Below are 20,305 nucleotides of genomic sequence, written 5' to 3'. Positions count from 1 at the left end.
TAATGTTTATAACATTTGTGAAATAGAACCTAAGGTGTTAATATAATACATGGTCACAATACACACACACACACACACACACACACACGTGGCCAGAATCTGTCTTGAGGTATCAGACTCATGAAGGAATCTTTCAGCATTGAATTTTAGCTTCCTGGTGAAGGTACAATTTCTAAAAGGCAGAATCAGAATTGTGCATTTTCTCTAGTGTCTTGTCAGGTACATGGAATAGGCTTAGCAAGTGTCAGTTGATTTGAAAGATCAAAGTATGTTCAAGCAGCCCACATTTGGGAAAATGGTTCTTTCTACTTTTTTTCCTCATATTTTAACAACTTCTTTTTCTTTCTTCTTCTGATTTCGGGTACAAAAAGATGTCTTGAGCAAATTTTCTGTTGAGAATGATAGTCATTTCCTAACTTCACCTTCTTGGCCTTCATGAAGAAGAAAAAAATGAAAGTCCTGTAAGGATGCTATGTTTGAGGCTATTCAAATAGTTTTTTGGTAAATGTTTTTCACTCCTTACCACTATAAGGCTTTCTCTATTTTCAAAGCTAAGAAAGTATATGCATTTTATTGCTGCACCAAGAATAAGTACAAAAAGTAATAGAACCACTGTCCCTGGTATATGTCATGGTGAGTGACCCTGGGTTCCTCTGGGTAGATCCCTTTAATAGATCACTGAGTTTCTACCTTGTCTGTCAAGGGGGACATAGGTGAAAATCTCTAAAAATATTTTAGCAAATCCTGACCCTAAATAAGGTTACGGTCCATGCTGGAAACAGCATGGGCTTAGCCTACAGGTACACTTGAGTTGATATCTCAAATTTGCTCTTTACTGTCTGTGAACTTGGGTAAACGATGTTTCACTTCTCTTTAGAATGGGACTAATAAACACTTCCACTTACCCTTTCAACTTTTATATGGGTCAAATGAGATAACTCATGAAACATTAAGTGTATTACATACACTCTGTGTATGTAGCACAGGGCATATATTTGGTGAAGAAGAAGCTTCCTTTCCCTTCCTCTAATCACCCTGCATGACTGCCTGAGGGTGTTTGTATTTGTGAGTGTCTGTTTGTGAGTATCAGACGAGGCAATATGAAAGCACTCTGTGAATATAAAGCATGATAGCAATGTAAATTTTGACAACAATAGATTTTATGATCTTAGATATGACAAAGCTGTGTATCTCTTGGAAAGTTGACAGAGTCCAAATTAATGTTGACACCTTTAGAAACTCCTTGATAGTGGAATCAAAGTTAATTTTGAGTTCTTTATGTATTCTAGATATTAGTCCTCCATTAGAGGAGTAGCTGGTGAAGATGTTCTCCCATTCTCTAGGCTCTCTCTTCATCTCTTGGTTATCTCCTTTGCTGTGCAAAAGGTTTTTGGTTTGGTGTTATCCAGTTTGTTAATTTCCAGTATTATTCCCTCAGCTTTTGTGGTCTTATTGAGGAAATCTCTACTAGTACCTATGTGTTGGAGAATTGGTCCTATATTTTCTTCTAGTAATTCCAAAGTTTCTAGTCTAATTTTTAGGCCTTCAATCCATTTTGAGTTGATTTTTGTGCAGGATGAGAGATAGGAGTATAATTTCATTCTACATATAGCCAGTTTTAGCGGTACCATTTATTGAAAAAATTTTATTTATTCTAGCATTTGTTTTTGACTTCTTTGTCAAAAATTAACTAGCTATAAGTATAAAGATTTGTCTTTGCATCTTCTATTGGTCTACATGTCTGTTTTGTGACAGTATTACACTGTTTTGCTTACTATATAATTTGAAATTTCTTATTATATAATTTTATTACATATTTTCTTTATAATATATAATTTCTTCTTATTATAATTTTATTATATATTTTTATATAATTTTACTATATAATTTGAAATCAGGTATAGTGATGCCTTCAGCATGGTCCTTGATCAGAATTTCTTTGGCTATTCTTGGTCTTTCATTCTTCCATTATGAACTTTAGGACCATTTTTTCTAGCTCTGTGAATAATGATATTGGTGTTTTGATAGGAATTACATTGAATCTATATATTACTTTTGGTAGTATGGTCATTTTGATACTATTTTTTTTTCGTGGTACTGGGGTTTCTGGAAGCCCTTCTACCTCAGGGGCTACGCTCCCAGACCTTTATTTAATATTTTTATTTGGAAACAGGGTCTCTTAAGCCCGCGCGACTGGCTTCGAACCTGCGCAATCCTCCTGCCTCCGCCTCCCAAGCGTGGGGATTACAAGCGTGCGCCAACACGCCCGGATTGATACTCTTTATTCTGTCTATCCAAGAACATGAGAGATTTTTCTATCTTCTTAGGTCTTCTTCATTTTCTTTCTTCATAGCTTTATATTTTTCATTGTAGAGGTCTTTTACCTCATTGATTAAATTTATTTCTAAGTATTTCATTTTTTGAGGCTATTATGAATGGAATTGTTTTCTGAATTTCTTTTTCAGTGAATGGTACATGCTTGGAGTTTATACATGTATCTTAAAGCACTCCTAGTTATTGGACACACCCTCCTTTATGTCCAAAAAAACAAACAACAAAAGCAAAGCTGAAATTTAATACTCTAAACATCAATAGTATAATAAACTGAATAATATTTTGTTTGAGCCCTAGTTTTTGTTTGTTTGTTTTTCCTTTAAAAAATCTTTCTGCTTAAAATAGCTAATACAGTCTTAATTGTGTTGCTCTGGTTAATTAGGATTCTTGCAGTGCTTTAACTGGGGGAAAACAAGAGAATGGTGTGTACCTTACTAAATGGAGGCACAATTTGTTAAAAATGGGCATCATTTTTAAACAATAGATAGTGTGGGTTCAAACAAGGCAGCCGAAAGGTGAAATTAAAACGCCTATCTTTATAAGCCCCTGTTCTCTCAACCTAACACAACTTGAAATTGGTTTAGAGTCATCCTGAGGGGTGACCAACAGCCATTAGGACGTGAATTACCATGTGGAAAGGCCTTGCTTCTCACTCACATGGAGGTGTGCATCTGTGAAGGAAGGGGATGTCTAACCAGTTATGATGGTCGAAAGGTACTTTTTCTTCATCAGTTTGCAATAAGACTGATTCCCTTCATCTGTGACATACAGTATCGTTTCATTTGAAAGCAGTTTTAGTTTCTACTCTGTAAGCATTCACGGATTGTCCACCAGCAACTCCTTTTAAATAGAGTTGAGTTGAAAATCCATGCTAGAGAATGAGATGAAAAATAGCACATTTCTTTAGCACTGGACAATATAAGCTAAGGTCAATCCTAGAGTAGGAACATATACAGAAAAAACTCTTACCTACTATCTCAAGGAAAGACAATAGCTAGCATTCACTGAGGGTTTGCTATGTATCGAATACTTTATAGGAATGAGCTCACTGGGCCTTCCCAGCAGTTATACCAGACTTTTGTCTAGTTTGGACACATTATGCTGTGACTTGTACCTAAAATAAGATTAATAGTAGTACAACAAATCACTTGTATTCAAGAATCATGGAAGGCTGGGCATGATGGCACACACCTGAAATCTCAGTACTTGGGAGGTTGAGATGGGGGGATCATGGGTTTCAGGCCAGAATGTAGTAACTCAGTGAAACCCTGTTTTATTTTTTTATTTTTAATTTTAATTTTATTTATTTATTTATTTATTTTTGGTGGTACTGGGGTTCCTGGAAGCCCTTCTACCTCCGGGCTACACTCCCAGACCTATTTTATATTTTTATTTAGAAACAGGGTCTCCTAAGCCAGGGCACGCAGCTGGCTTCAAACCTGCGTGATCCTCCTGTCTCTGCCTCCCAAGCGCGGGGATTACAAGTGTGCGCCACCACGCCTGGCCATAAAATAAAAAATAAAAAGGACCGGGGGTATATCCCAGAGGGGTCATGCTCCTGGGCTTAATCCCTAGTACCATTACAAGAAAAAGAAAATCAAGGAAGACCTTATCAGGCCTATGCAAATGAAAGACTTCTTCTTTCCACATCCAGAAAGCAAAAGTCATATGGTAGTGTGTATATGATGTGGAGTTTGAATTTCAAATACTTCCTGATAAAGGAACAGAGCAGGGTCGACATGCATTATTGCCCGAGGAAGGACATTTATAGAGTAAAAATCATCTTTCGCCCACATTCTGTTTCACACATCTTCTAATATAGATGCACCTGAAGGAACAATGAAGAATAATGTTGTTTTCCCATTTACCTATGCCAGGCTTCTATTCACTTCTCCCCAAACAGTTGATACTTTATTCCCATGAATAAAATGGCAATATCAAAGAATTTCCTGGCACATGTTCCCGCCTTCCTCTCTATTCACTCTTTTCTCGGAGGGATGTTTTTCTCTGCTATTTTCACCTTTTCTTTTCCTAACAGGCACATTCTCTTTCTCACTGAAAAATGAAAGAAGTTGTTTTGTTTAGTGAGAGCAAAATATAACAAAACAAAATACACACAGGAATCAATGAATTTGGGGTTTTGAAACACATTGGGAAAGAGTATTGCTTTGTTGGTCACAACCCCTCTGCCGTTGGTTAGATGTGCTTAGACAGAGGTGGTGAATGAGTGACTTCCTGAAGATGACAACCTGGGAGCAAAATCCAAAGTTTTGGTTCCTTTCAATTTATTTGATAACTATCTATTTCCATAGGCTGTTGATATTTGTGAAAACACCTTAAAACGTAGTTCACAAGTAGGCATATAAAATTAGGTAATTTTACATGTGAGTAAAGTTGTGACCTGGAGAGGGGGAGGTTATTCTAGGTTATCTTTTTATTTTATTTATTTTTTGTGTATGGAACTGAGGTTCAACCCAAGGGGTTTCCTGTCTCTGAGCAACACCCAAACCCTATTTCATTTTCCACTTTAAAACATCTCACTATGTTGCGGAGGGCCTTGCTAAGTTGCTGAGGCTGGCTTTAAACCTGTGATCTTTCTGTCTCAGCCTTCCAAGTACTGGGATTACAGGTGTGTGCAACTGTGTCTGGCTTATTCTACATTGTACGGTGGGCCAAATCTATTCACTTAAGTCCTTAAAGGCAGAAAAAAATGTCATGCTTGTGGAAAGAGATTGAGATGAAAGAAGAAAGGATGCACGATTGCTGCGTTTGCAAACAGGGGAACGAAGCCATAAGCTCTCTCATTTATTCTATGATTAGCTAATTTATCAATTAATTAATTTGGCCTGTAGAAGGTGGCAAAGTCAAGGAAATGAGTTTTCCTGCACAGCCTCCAGAAAGGAATGTGGGTCTGTGGGCACCTTGATTTTAGTCTCCTGAGACCTATTTAAGACCACTGCTCTCTAGAAATATAATTTGATTTTAAGTTACAAAATTTGTGGAAATTTGCTATGGTAATATTAGAAAACTAATACATATACTAGAAAAGAATACTAATGGTACAAAGATATTTTTTTGATCCTCTCTGCTCAAGGGAAATACCCCATTGGTTATCCATAGTAAGTATTTCACCATTTATAGTTAATTTTGTCAAGGTAACAAAAACGTTCGTGTTCCTGTATCTTGAGAATTGAAAAGTTGCCATTTTGTCTCTTGAATCATCTATAAAGGTAAATCTAAACTGTACATTATTAAGGGACTATTAATGTTTCAATCATTTCAATGTTTGCTAATTTTAAAATGAAGAACTTATTACTAATTTAGAGGAGATTAAAAGGTAATTTTCAATAATAATTGGTCATTGCTCTTACCCATTGATAGATCTAAAGACCATTTTTTTCTTCTTAAATTGGAATAATTGACTTTTCTCTTTAAGAGATTTTGCTGGTGTAAAAGTTATTTTCTCATATTTATCTCAATTTACTGACCCTTTTAATTTTGGGAGTAGTTGCCAGAACTTAACATATCCCCCCATGTATATACATATATATATGTACATATATACATACATATTTGCAGTACTGGGGATGGAACTGAGGGGCATTCTACCTCTGAGCTACATCCTCATCCCTACTTTTTATTATTTATTTTGAAACAGGGTCTCACTGACTTACAAAGGGCCTCACTAAAAAGCTGAGGCTATCCGCGAACTATGATCCTCCTGTCTCAGCCTTCCAAATGCTGGGATTACAAGCTTGCGCCACCACGCCCTGCTCAACATTTATATTTAAAGAACAAATGTCTCTTTGTGTCATACACTTTGGGTACCACATGGTCTTTGGTGTTCGGTTTAGGACTCACCACATCCTAGAGCTCCAGATGCCTCCCAGAGGCCTTGGCCTTTGCGTAGTCAAGATTAATGCAGGCATGGGGCTCTGGTACACGTAGACTTCTTTTGGAGAGCAAATCAATTTAGCACAAGTGGAAAAACGTACTTGATAATTATTGTGTTGACCTCTTTCATATCACCACTCGTTATTACATGGAGTCGGATCTACCACAGGCCAGAATGCACATTTCCTCAAAATAACCATGCACATTGGTATTGCAGCTGGACATAATTGTGCTGCAAAGCGGATGCTCATCCTGAACTCTGGTGTTAGCATCTTCCAAGGTTTTTGTTGGCTTTCTTTCCCAGAGACCAATATTTTCCTGAAGCCTATTTTAATTATTTGGAGGATTTTAGTTTTTGGTCCCATATTATGCTGAGAATACTGGTGGTTTTTATCTTGTGTTTGAAAGAAAAAATTAATACAACCTGAATTATAAAGTTGATCTTTTGGGGGAGAATTGCATCGTTATCAACATCCTAACAGTGGCTTATTATTGAGGAAAAAGCAGCCCTCTCACTTATTCTATGATTAGTTAATTTATAAGTTACTTTTTACAGGAAGAACTTAAAAGAATATCCAAGCTGGGTATGGTGGCACACACCTGAAATCCCAGTACTTGGGATGCTGAAATAGGAGGATTGTAGGTTTAAGGCTAGCCTCAGATATTTAGTGAGGCCCTCTGCAATTTAGTGAGACCCTGTTTCAAAATAAAGAATAGTCAGTCACAAAAAGTAAAAAGTTGGATGCTCTTTCTAATATGCAGAAGCTAGGGAGAAAATGGGTCATAGGAGGAAATCTAGATGATGAAGGAGAAACCATAGATGGGCAAATAAGGTGACCTAACTGAGGGGGATGGGAGGGTGGAAGAGAAAACTTCCCTAATGTACATGATGTACATTCACAAACATCAAAGTCAATCACTAAGCCAAACATGAGAAGGAGGGAGAGGGGGGAATGGGGTGGGAATTGGGGAAGGGCTAAATGAGTGATGTGTGCACGTAGGCCTCTACCATCTTGTACCCCATTAAGATGCATGACTACAATGCACCAATAAAAAATTAAAAAAAGTAAAGGATAAAAGAAAGGGCTGGAGGTATAGTTCGGTGGTCGAATGCCCCTGAGTTCAATACCTACTACTAAAAAAAGTAGCATATCCAAACAAAGAATTGTGGAGATTTTGAAGGTGTAAAAAGCACATTTAAAAATACCCTATAACCTGGGCATGGTGGTGCACACTTATAATCCCAGAGGCTGAGGCAGGAGGATTGCAAGTTTGTGGCCAACCTCGGCTACTTAGTGAGCCCCTCTGCAACTTAGATACTGTTTTAAAATAAAGAGTAAAAAATAGGACTGAGGTGTAGATCAGATGTAGAATGCCTCTGGGTTCAATCCCCAGTAACTAACACAAACACACGAACGGGCACACACACACCTAGAGAAGGCAGAGTTCTGTTGAGAGAGAAACTCACATTCAAACAGAAGATAAAAGAAAGGACAGAAGACCAAACTGACTGATGGGAAATCTCACTGTTGTAAATTGGGATCTAGGGAACATACAGTAAGACAGTGAGCTGGGTGGGCAGAGTCAGCAAGCAATGCGAGCTCTTTAGAAAGAAAAATCCTGAATGAGCACTTACACAAAGTGATGGATGTGCAGGAGGGAAACATCATGGAATCTCATTGTGGGAAGGAGCAGAGAGACACAGGCAAGGACAGTGGCAAAGACTATTTACCTTAGGATCACTGTCTGATCCCGATAAATAGAACACCCATTGCAATTATGAAAGTCCAGGTGAAGCATTTAATATTTTTATATTTTATTTGTTTCGAGGGGGAGCTGGGTGGGGAAGGGGAGGGAGGGAGGGAAGCATCATGCTACCTGGGAGACCCTGGCAAACATAGCTTGACTTGTGTTTATTAATCCTTTGGATATAAAGTCTCTTAAAATGATTTTTCTTATGTAAGTGTGACTCAGGAGTAATTTATGCTGATTTTTCTGGATGTCTTGCCAAAATCACTCTAATTACTTAGTATTCACATTTTCTATATCCTATATAATTAGTCTATCAAGAAAGCTAGTTGCATGAGGGAGTTAAGACCACCTCTTATGGATTAACCATTGAATGTTTTGTTGAAAGGGGGCCATTTTCCAAGTGTGATGTTTTTAATTTTAAAAATAAAAATGTGCTTGATGCTTAAGCAGAGATGCCCCCAAATCAACAGGTGCACCTTACCTTGTCAGTGTGATGCAGAAGCAAATTAGTTTCTAAGGTAATCAGAGTTAAAGGTTGAATGGAGACTTTCTTTAAAGCCTTCCACTGTCATTTCATAACCCTTTATAAGTGGGATGGATATTTAGAAGATAACCTACTTTAATTCCCTTGTAATAGCATTACTGATGATGATGATGATGATAATAGTGTTTGTTGTCTCTCAAATATTAGCTCACTTATTTTTCCCTGTATTCTTATTTTACAAATGAAGAAATCAAAGCTTATATTAATAAATCATGTTTAAGGTCATATAACAAGTCAGTGTTAGAGATGGTATTTGAATTTAGTTTTGTTGTTGAATTGTAACTCTAAAGCCCACGTTCTCCTTGTCTCTCTAATGCTACATTATACAGTCAAGTAAACGGAGGCAGAGAACAGCTAATCCAGTTACTGAAATCTCAGGACTGGTTGCTTACAGAACTGATGTAGAAGCTACATCTCTTGACTCTGAGTCATTAGAGGAGCTCAGAGTCTGTGGGTCAGCTGGTGCTGAGTTGGTCTTGTCCCTTTCTGAATGCCTTCTGTCACCAGTGGGGGTTGCTTTTCAGGTTATGACAGAGATTAGATGTTAATGCTCCTGGGATTTTTTATTTTTTTTACATAGTGAAAAACCATATATTTAGAATTAGCTGACTGGACTCTGTTTAGATGATCCCAATTTGGGGGGATCTTAAGTTGGATTATTTTTCCTGTTTTTGTTTTCTGGTGCTTGGAGCAATGAGGAAGATGTTTCCTGAAAACAGATATTGCAGAAACGTCCTTGGGTAGGTTGAGGTCTAGTAGCTAGAGATACCTAAGCTTATGGGGCCAGTTTCCTAAACTATGATAGCATGCTTTCTTCTGTTTTTCTCTGCAAGTTGCAAGACTCTGCAATATTTGAGAAGGTGATTCTGAGAATACATTTCATAACCACTGTTATTGACCCAACGTATTAACAATTTCTCTGAAGAAGTTCTCCCTTACTCTTTAAGCTTCAGGAAGACATGGGGCCTTCTGAAATGCCCCAGGAGTGTTGCTTAAAATTAGAATTGGGAATTAATCCATCTCACATTCACTTTGAAGTTTTGTGCTGTGGGGTTGACCCACTCAGGGATCCACTCTGATAAGGAAAAGTAAGTTTTGACTGAATTTAGTCCTCCAATAAGTGGTATAGAAAGAAATGTCTGCACTGCTGCTTGAAACACCTGCCTGGGTCGAAGGTATGAACTCTTCCTCTACTGACTTGTACTTTGGTCATTGTTGGCAATTATGACTTTTACATTCTCATTTACACTTGAAAGTTATATGTATGATGTTGTTTTTTTTATTAAAGAAAGATATTCAGAGTAACACATAAATATGAAAAGCATAGAAAGCAAATTTGTGCTTTTTATTTACTTTGAGTAGGACTCAATGCTTGCCACTTAGGGTCATAATTGAACATTCTAACATGATTTTATCCTGACAAAATTTAACCTATTTGGGAAACAGTGAATACTTATATAAGACATATGGTGGATGTATGGCTGATAGATAAAATTAAGCACAGTGGATACATGGTTGAAAGATAAAAATTAAGCATAGTAATTTCTCTATGGAGATCATACTGTCTTTGAATTGGAGTACTCCAGGAAGGAGAGAAGGTGGGAAGTTAATTGGACCTTAAAACATGGGTGAAATACAGACATGGAGAGATTTGAAAATAGGAAATATGAATTTTACTTAGGGACAATGTAGGGCCGTGTGGCCCAGCAGGGTCCAAGTGTCATCTAGATACTCCACGGGGAAGCTGAAGTGTGAACTGGCTGCATCCAGTCTTATTTCTCTTCTTCAACACAAGGCTTTGGGAAACCTCAAGCATGAACACATGTTTTGTTTTAATACCACGAAGAAGGCGATGATGGCAGCTCTGTCCTTATCCTCCTTCAGAACCTGACCTTCATTTTCAGTGGTTGCAGGGGTTCTTGCGCTGTGTACAATATGAAATGCTCCCTGGCTGGGAGTCAAGTATTTTTTATGTCTCTCAGACTTCCTTTCCTTTGTAAGCCCTGATGGGCTCCTTGAGACTTGTGATAAAATGCAAACCTAGCTGATGAAAGCAGAGAAGCCATAAATTAATGTATAGGTGCTCAGAGAGCCTTTTTTGAAACAGTCTGGAATCTGAGACCACAGTTTGCAATATCTCCCCAAAACAGATTTGAGAGTTCAGCTCCCTAGAGAAGCTACTTCCTCCACCCCCACCTCTGGTTTGGGGACTTGAAATAAAAAACTGCAAATGGACTTAAATTTAAATGTAGCTTTAGTATCTGTGACACACTTTGGTTAGCTATTCAAAATAATGATGCATAATTTGGTAGCATAAAACATATGTTCCTCTCTTATGTATTTGCTCTATTTACTTTCTTCAAGTTTTTATTTGAAAAGGTATTCTGTGCCCCAGGTACTATTTCCTAATGAGAATATTGTGCAGATATCTCCATGTTGAGTTTGCTTAGGCTGGGGTAATAAATTAATGGGAATAGCAGTTGTTAAACACCATTTTATAAAAAAAAATGGGGGGGGGATGTGTTTCATCAGTTTTCTACCACAAATTGAAATATACATGCAAAACTATGAGCTTTAATAAATGTGACATAAGTTAACAGAGCATGGAAGACAGAAGAATGGAGAATGGGGCCCCTAAATCAAACTTAATGTGGTAAGAACCCCAAATAAACAACAGCTTGGGCCTCTCCAGCAAAACGCACTAAAAAAAACGAAGGTTGTCAGAAACCGTTCATAGGAAATTCTTCATCAAGTTGCAGCGGAGATTATCTGACAGAATTAAGTACAAAGTCAGTTATGAGAAATTTTTCCTCTTGGTAGCTAATGTTGAGAATATTATTTATATTAACAGGCAAAAGAGGCTGGCAGTACACAAGCAATTATCTAAATTTTATGGATGTGGCTCTGCCTATAAGTCTGGGTAATGATGACATATCTCTTCTGGGACTACTTTAGCTGCACAGGTTACCAAAATTGTATGGAATGAAGGGAATGTTCCTTTGAAGATTAAGGCATCATAGTGATAGCCATTAGTGTATAGATGGACAGACAACAAGGTCCTGGTCTTCAGCAACACAAGAAACTCTTCAATGAACTATAAACAGATAATTTGAGCACTAATCCCTTTTATATTCATTATACTTTCCCAGAAGTATATCATCGCCGGAAGGTTAAGGGATGTGAAATTAAAGTACTCTTTTTCTTCATATGACAAAAACAATGCAAGTAGTTAAACTGTCAAATGCATTGAACCCAGAAATTGAGATGATGATTTCTGTAGAGATAATTTCATTTCACTATTCTTTCAATCTGAAGCTGCTTCTGATATTGCAGAATGATTTAATCTTGGCCCTCACGTGACTGTACTGGTATTCCTATAAGTGTATATAATTGAATCAGGTGAGAAAAAAATCAAGGAATAAGAATGTAAGGCCTTTTGTTTAGATTTATTCAAAATTATTAAATGAAAGCAATTACTAAGATTTTAATCTATTCATACTTTGTTATATCAGATATTTCAGTTTTTCCTTGTTTTATTTTTTAATTTTTTATTTTTTTTGATACTGGGGGTGGAGGCTGGAACCCAGAGGCTTTCTATCTCCGGGCTATACTCCCAGACCTATTTTATATTTTATTTGGAGACAGGGTCTCACTAAGTTGCTGAGAGCCTCACTATGTAGCTGAAGCTGGCTTTGAACCTGTGCGATCCTCCTGTCTCAGCCTCCCTAGTGCTGGAATTTTCCTTGTTTTAAACATTAGAAAAATTTACTCTCTTGTCAGAGACTTACAAAAGTGTTCAAAGGTTTTGCTCATTCATAAAAATGTTTCACCAGGCCACTTGAGTGGAGGATATCCAGATATAAAGAACAAAAAGAAATTAATTCACTCTCCACATAAATGTTATTTACTTCTAGCTAATATTTAGCTAATAATAATAAAATAAGACTAGAGTTTAAAAATAATGTCTGAGATAGATATTTATTAGAAAAAGTGAGCATCTTCTTTGAGTTTGGTTACCTAGAGTTCAATACCCATAAATGTGCCAAGTTCCATCTTTGTAATGCAAAGTATTGTGGTTCTTATTTTTATTTAAATGTACTTTTGGTAGATGTATCATTGGCTTTAATTCTCCATATTTCCCAGTACCATTCACTTTACCATTTAACTTTATAGTTCATTTTCACTGAAGGCAGGACATAACTCTATCATTGGGTTTGGCAACTTGGCTTGCTTTGGTCAACTGAGTGAGATGGACTGAAGAGTCTGCCAGCTCTGAGTTTAGGCTTCAAGAGCTCTTGTGCATTCCTAATGGTAAGCTCTTCTTCCACTGCCATGACAATGTGTCTGGCTAGCCTACTGGAGGATCAGAAACATGTGGAACAGAGCTGAGTCATCCCAGTTTCCCCAGCCAAGGCCAGCTGACATTTGAGAGCTCCTGGCCAAGATTAGTAGGGGGCATTGAGCCAACTCCCAGCTGATTCAGGCATAAAAAGAAATGCTTATTACTGAATGCTACTGAGGTTTTTGTGGCTATTTGTTATGCAGTACTATTATGGAAGCAGCTATCTGATACATCACTTCTGTTGGCCTGCCATTAGAAATCAAAAATATGTTGATTTATTTTTTACAGGAGCAGGGATAAGTTGTTGTACGTTGGTTGCTCTCTTGGAAAAGTTCTCCTAGTAGTATATTTTGGTCAGCATTCTTAATGAAATAATCCAAAAGACCTGAACATGGAACTTAGAGGAAAGATTTATTTGCTCACAGGTTTTGGGAGATCTCAGGATTCAGTCCATGTGTAGCCAGAGTCTGAAGCTTAGGCAGGGTGGCAGGAAGCAGAGAGAGAGAGTGAGCAGAGCACAAGGCTTTGCTCACCATGTCATGGAGAGAGAGAGAGAGAGAGAGAGAGAGAGAGAGAGAGAGAGAGAGAGAGAAAGAGGAGAGAAAAGGGCCTTATATAACCCCCAAGGCCACACCCCTAGGGAGCCCTCTTCAGCAATCAATCCCCAATTCCAACATTGTTTCTGCGAGGGTCAAAAGGACATTCTAAATCCAAACCATTATATAAGATAAGTTCATGAAGGAGCTGATTTGCTCTGGAGGTCATGGAATGGTGTTTAAACCTAAAAGGCTCAGTGGGTCATGAACCACACAGAGTTGTAGCCTTTGACCTTGATTTCTTTCACTTGCTATTACCAATTGTACTTTTCTCTATTTTTTGCTTCTACTTTTCCTTTATCTTGATTGTTCAGAAAATATGAACTAAACTTCCTGTTTAGTAGTGTGTCCTAGTAGTATGTCCTAGTAGTATGTCTTGGTCACTGTGGAGCCACAGACAAGTCACTGTGGGGCCACAGAGGCTATACTAAGCGGGAGTTTACAAAATGTACTTTATTCAGACTGATTAAGAAGAAATTATTTAGGTAAAACGTCAATTGGGAATAGTTGCTGAATGTTTAGGAGTGTGATTCTTAGGAGAAAGCAAAAAGAAGAAACTAGACCTGCTACATAGGACAAATAGGACAGAGTTCTGCAGATCCTTTATCAAATTGAATGTGGTGATGCCCTCCCCCTCTGACCAATTCTAAATAAAGCTACTTCTCTGCACTGGGGATGAATCATTGCATTCACGATAAGGCACTTGAGAATTACTGTTGTTTACAGAAGGCATCGCCAGAAGCAGGGTTTAAGAATACCCCACAGTTAAAAGACAAACACCTTTGCAATGATGAGTGATGGAAAGTAGCTCAAACCTGCTTAGGTCTGCAGCTCTTCCTAACATACTGCGTGTGCTCCTGTTAGGTGGCCGGGGAGGGAATGCCACCGCAGAAAAGAGAACTCTCAGGGTAGAAGTTTGACTAATACCCAAATTCCTATAAAGGCACTTTTGAAGCTTCTAACTTTTATGGTAGTTTAGGATTTACAATACAATATAAAATCCTGGGTGATGGAAATCACGAGACAGTAAAAGTTCATTTCACTACTGCGGAGGCTCAGTGTTTATATTATCGCTTAATACAAAATAGAAGCCAGGGGATAGGAGTGGGGAGAGCTGATTGGAGACAGGCTGTTGTCAGCTTCGCCTGGGAGGATTGACTGGGGAGGCTCTGCCTGGTCAAGGTGAGTGAGTGTCTCAGACCATTTGGAGAGTTTAGATTTGACTCTCTGGACAAAGTGAATTACTTGATTTATTAACAAACCTTGCTTGCCATTTTATAAACATGGTATTGGGTTTGGCTGGAGGTGCCCTTGATAGATTGGTTCGAGAGATTGAATGTGGCATGAGAACAAGTTAGGAGAAAATGATGTCAGATGTAGTATATGTACAAAGCAACAATGTTACGAGGTACAAAATAATAAAGTGCAGATGGCAAAAGATTCATTCAAGGTGATTTTGACAGGGCATTTGTCCTTTGTGCAGGGCTTGAGATGGAGGTGACTTGGCTGGGACTATTGGATGGGTGCTCCAGATGGCTCCAGGACCTCTCATGGGAAGGAGATGGAGAGCATCTTGAGGTGCAAGTGGGCCCTTATCCTGGAAATCTTAGCAGAGCTGAGATTTTCCTTTTAAATATCTTATTTATATTTTTAAATAAGAAGATTTCACTGTTATTATTTTGGAGGAATAATCTTTTAGAGTCAATGATTGTTGGTTTAGCCATTTGCTTGTTCAATGACTTGGGTCAAGTTAGTGGCATCTTCTGCATCTTAGTTTTCTCAGTAATGAGACAGAGTGACCAATAATACATCTGTCATAGGATTGTTGCTAATATTCAGAGAGCCCTGCATTCTACCCCATGTAGAATTTCTCAGCAATGACAACTGCTAGTACATGTCAAGGGTAAGGATGGTGTTTTGCATGTCTAGAACCTAGCACTGTGCTCTTCCCAGTGCAGATGCTCAGCATATATTGCTAGATAGATGTGTTGAAGAATGATTAATGCCAAGGGGCTAACTCTGCATGAGACAGGAAGAGCTCAGCAGAAGAATGATGAAATCAAAGCTAAAAGAACCTTTTGATACGGCTTAGTCCCTTTCCTTTACCATCTTTTACAGATGAGAAAACAGGTCTGTGTACATTCATCTTAATCTGAGCCACTTAAACAGGGTGGACAGGAGAATATGAAGATATTATTTTGGAGAAAAATAGTGCTTGGGTGGAAAGATAAGAGGTGTCAAGGAAGTGAGAGGCAGGAGCTGTGGGCTCTGAGGCTTGTAGCAGCGAGACTGGCACAGAAGGGGCTGTGTACAAGAATCACAGGGAGACAGACGAGGAGCTCAGGAGATGATGAGAACACCAAAGGCAGATATCTGACGGAGACTGTGCCAGTCATGATCCATTAGCTGGTGGCTTTGGAGATCATCTGGGTGCATTGCTATTTGATATTCATATGGAAGTCCCTCAATTTGATGTTCTGCCTTCAGGCATTCAAGACTCACTTGGATTATATAGGTAGACATGCAGTTCCTCTTTGAAATTGGATACAATTTAAAAATCCATTCCTGCTTGTTTCAACATGAGCATTCTTAAAAAAATAAATTCTCAAAATAGTTTGATGTTGGCAATGGAGAAAGCAGAAATTATATATATATATATATATATATATATATATATATATACACATAAAACATTGCCAGGTACACAGTGTTGGGGTTATTATAACCGAGATGTTTTGACATTAAGTGATGTTCTTTTAAATAGCTTGTCCTTGTCTTTGTCAGAAATACAGCTTGTTCTGGGTTTGTTAATAAACACTGCTTGTGCTCTTACTGGTATATTCTCAACTAGGGTAGAAGATCAGCAGGTGTTTATTGGGCAGTGGGCTGGAGCTGAGAGTAAAGAGAGGATGAACCTTGTCTCTTGATCTCACAGTTTGAGCACACAGATTAAAAAGGGCCTCGCTGCATTGTGTAGCACTTGATATCTATTGGTCATACACAACTTGAAAGCCAATTGCAATTGCCCAAGTTGATAGACTGCCAACTTTTAGATCTTTAGAATTCCTGAAGTTCCCATGCTTCTTATTTTGTGGTGCTCTTCCCAAACGAGGTCCCTTTGTATAAGTGCTATCATTCCCACCACAATCCCATAATTACATGCTATATGTAAAGAGGAAGATGTAGACAACTACTGGGTTTGGTAAAAGGCTCCACCAAGAAGGTGAAATGTTATGTATAGTATTTTTGTGTAATATCCTTTTTACTAATAATCCCTTGTCATCAAAATGTTATCTTTCATATTCTCTTTATGAAAAATGGGGAAAAGTAAAGGGATACTTAAAAAATGTGGGCAGTCGAGTGAAACCAATTAGGGATGGTACAAAAAGAATAATTCTACTGTTGTGGCAGGGGGTACGTGGGGTGGGGCTGTAGATGGCTCTCTGCAAAGAGCTCTGGCTTTGGGACAGTAATGCAGCTGTTGTTCACCCATGAGGCAGCAGGCAGGGAGCCATGAAAATACATACTTTTGGCTCACTTACCTCCTGTCTTCTGATCTCCTGCCACGACCTTCATGGGAAGTTAGAGTGAAGGAATCCCTTGATGAAGTCCACAAAGGCCAGACCCCTGAATGTCCCTGGTGGAGAAGGGGAAGAGGGTTGTCTGGGGAGGTGAGGGAGCATATCTGGGCCTCTAGACAAAGAATTCTTTCCCCTTTTCCCCTATAAGATAATCATGGTTCAATAATAAATTGTAATGATTTATAACTGATTATTAGTTTTTCTTGCTTGAATATCTTCCATGGTTATGTCTTCTGCCATGGTTTATACAAATTTCTATGTTTCTGTTCTCCATATCTCCTTTTACCAGTTTGGTCTAGAGCTTTTTCTGTTTTCTACTGTTATGGCATATTCATCATGGAACAATAGTTTCCATGGTGTTCACACACACACACACACACACACACACACACACACACACACAGAATTTTCTTCAACTCTTTTCTCCTTTAAGGTTCAAATCATTGCACATTATTACTCAAAATGTACACATAATGAGAAAGTTAAGAGAAATTATTAAGTAAATGGCTAAAAACTTTTTTAAATTTTTTTAATTTTTTATTTTTAATTGGTGCACTGTATTCATACATCATAGTGGGATACATACTTTTGTAGACATACATGCACACATTGCCCAGTCAGCCCCCACCCGATCCCCACCCCATTCTCTCCCTATCCCTCCCTCCCATGCCTGGCTTAGTGATTGACATCTAGTATTATAGCAATTTATCAAAAATTAAAAATGATAATCTCACATAACAGTTTCATTTGTCTGATACCAAGCTTTTGATGACTTAAAGATAACATTTCAATATTTCTTTTTGCTTTCTTTCTTACCAGAGAATCTATTTTTTCTATTTTTTAGGTGAAACTATCATATATTTATATATTTATTTTTCAGAAAAAAAATCTATCCTAATATGGAATATGGACTCTAGGTACCCACAACGATCTTGAAAAAGAACAAAGCTAGAAGATGTATATTTTCTGATTTCAAACCATTAAAAGCTACAATAATTGAAACAGTGTAGTACTATTCTAAAGGCAGATATATAAACCACTGGAGTTAAATACAAGCCTAGAGCTAAATTCTTCCCTATATTGTCAAGTTATTTTTGACAAGGTTTCCACGAACATTTGGTGGAGGAAATAATAATCTTTTAACTAAATATTGTTGAAAAATAATAATTACATGGAAAAGAATAAAATTGGACCCTTACCTAATCCCATATACACATATTAACTCAAAATAGATAAAAGACCTAAATATAAATCTTAAGACTATAAACTTTTAGGAGAAAATCTGGGTCATAAAACCTCACAACATTGAAATTGGCAGTGATTTCTTGGTTATGATTTCAATGGCACAGGCAACAGAAGAGTATACAAACTCCCTACAAAATAAAAAACATATTGTATATCCAAAGACAATGTAAACGGAGTTAACAGTTACTAATAGAATGGGATAAAATATTTCCAAATGCTATATCTGAAGGTATATTAATATTCCAACTAGAAATCCTAAAAATTAACAACAATAAAGGCAAACAATACCTTTTAGAGATAGGTAAAAGACTAACATAAATAATGAATCTCCACAGATAACCAATCTTAGTTGTCTGTTGGATGGAAAATCTTGTTTCTCTAGTTCTGATGTGTGTTACCTATTTCTTCTTTGTAGTTAATCTCTTTGAGTATTTTCTCTAGTGCTGGTTTTGAAGACATAAATTCCTTCAGTTTCTGTTTGTCATGTAAGCTTCTTATTTCTCCATCTAATTTGATAGAAAGTTTTGCTGGGTAGGAAATTTTTGGCTGGAAGTTGTTTTCTTTCAAAATTGGGAATATGTTACTCCAAGCCCTTCTGGCTCTCATAACTTGGTTTGGGAAGTCTGGAGTGATTCTAATTGGCTTGCCTCTGAATGTCACTTGGCCCTTTGCTTTTGTTGCCTTTAAGATTCTCTGCTTGGCTTCCACATTGGTCATTTTGACAATTATGTGGTGTGGGGATCCTCTTCTCCGATCCTGTCTAAAGGGAGTTCTATACGTTTCCTGGACCTGCGTATCGACCTCTTGCTCTATGTCTGGAAAATTTTCTGCTATTACTTCCTTGAAGAGATTGTTGATCCCTTTGGTTTCACTTTCTTTTCCCTCCTCTATTCCAATTATTCTTAGGTTAGCTCTCTTAAAATGGGCCCATATTTCTTCAATATCAGATTCCTGCTGTCGGATATTTTTTTCTAGATTAGAAACTATGCGTTCATTTTTGGAATGATCATCTTCTAAGAGCGAGATTCTGTTCTCCATGTGTTCTAATCGGTTGTTTGTGCTTTGAATTGAGGCCTTTACTTTATTAATTGCATCCTTTATCTCTTTTTGGCTCTCTCTGAGTTCTTTTCGAAGCACCTCTATTATTTCTACAGTTATTTTCCTGATTTGATCTTCTAGAAATCTCTGATTTTCTGTTTTATCGGGTTCTGATGTTGTGGGGTTGTGAGCATTCATTGCTCCAGTATTATTCCTCTTTCCCATGATTTCGGAAGTTTGTGCCTTCTCTGGGTTCTTCCCTTGGGTCACTATGACTTCACTTAAGGTGCTCTGGATCTCGAGTCAGTAGTATCTCAGACCCCACTACTCCTTTACTGGGTTGTATCACAGAGTCTCTGACCCAGAGCGTCGATAGAGGCTGCTTTAGACTGTGGGGGGTGCCAAGTTGCACGTTCTCCTATGGTGTGATATCACTGCCACCGCCCCTCTCCCACTTGGTCAAGTCCCAGTGAGTACAGTACTGGGATTTCTCCGCTGTGGCCCGCAATTTGACTCACTGTTCTTGAGTAGCAGATGTAGCTGTACTGAATTCGGTGAATTCGGTGCTGTTGCCGCCGGTGGCAATATGGCGCCGCTGCTACACCCTCGGTTATGGGGCTGGCGTTTTTTTTTTTTTTTTTCTTGGTTTTGATTTCCACTCTGAATCCCTGCAGTGTGTGCTGAGCTCAGCCACTGGGAGCTTTAGATGCCCTCTGCGCCGAGAAATCCCGCCTGGCTATTCCGCAGCAACTCCCCTCGGCTTGCTGTGGCCGTCCGTGAATTCGCCGGTGCCGCCGGCAGTATGGCGCTGGTGCTGCCGGCAGTATGGCGCTGGTGCTGCCGGCAGTATGGCGCTGGTGCCGCCGGCAGTATGGTGCTGCTGCCGTGTCCTCGGGCATGAAGCCGTGTCCTCGGGCGTGAGGATCTCCTCTGTAGCTCTGTTCTCAGTCCGCTTTCTCTCTGGAGCCTGGTGATTTTT

At 38.3% G+C, this 20,305-nt stretch overlaps 1 protein-coding gene across 4 annotated transcripts in view; it reads left to right on the top strand.

The window, feature by feature from the left end:
* GRM8 (glutamate metabotropic receptor 8) overlaps nucleotides 1-20,305 on the top strand; it is a gene marked incomplete at both ends in the record, with an annotated part of 808,352 nt that overhangs the window by 39,688 nt on the left and 748,359 nt on the right. The gene's annotated exons all lie outside the window — the stretch shown is intronic.

The sequence above is a fragment of the Muscardinus avellanarius genome (assembly GCF_963383645.1).
Source record: "Muscardinus avellanarius genome assembly, chromosome: 9".
Taxonomy (NCBI): Eukaryota; Metazoa; Chordata; class Mammalia; order Rodentia; family Gliridae; genus Muscardinus; species Muscardinus avellanarius.
Note: the sequence above shows the minus strand (reverse complement) of the source record. Positions and strands in the feature narration are given on the sequence as shown.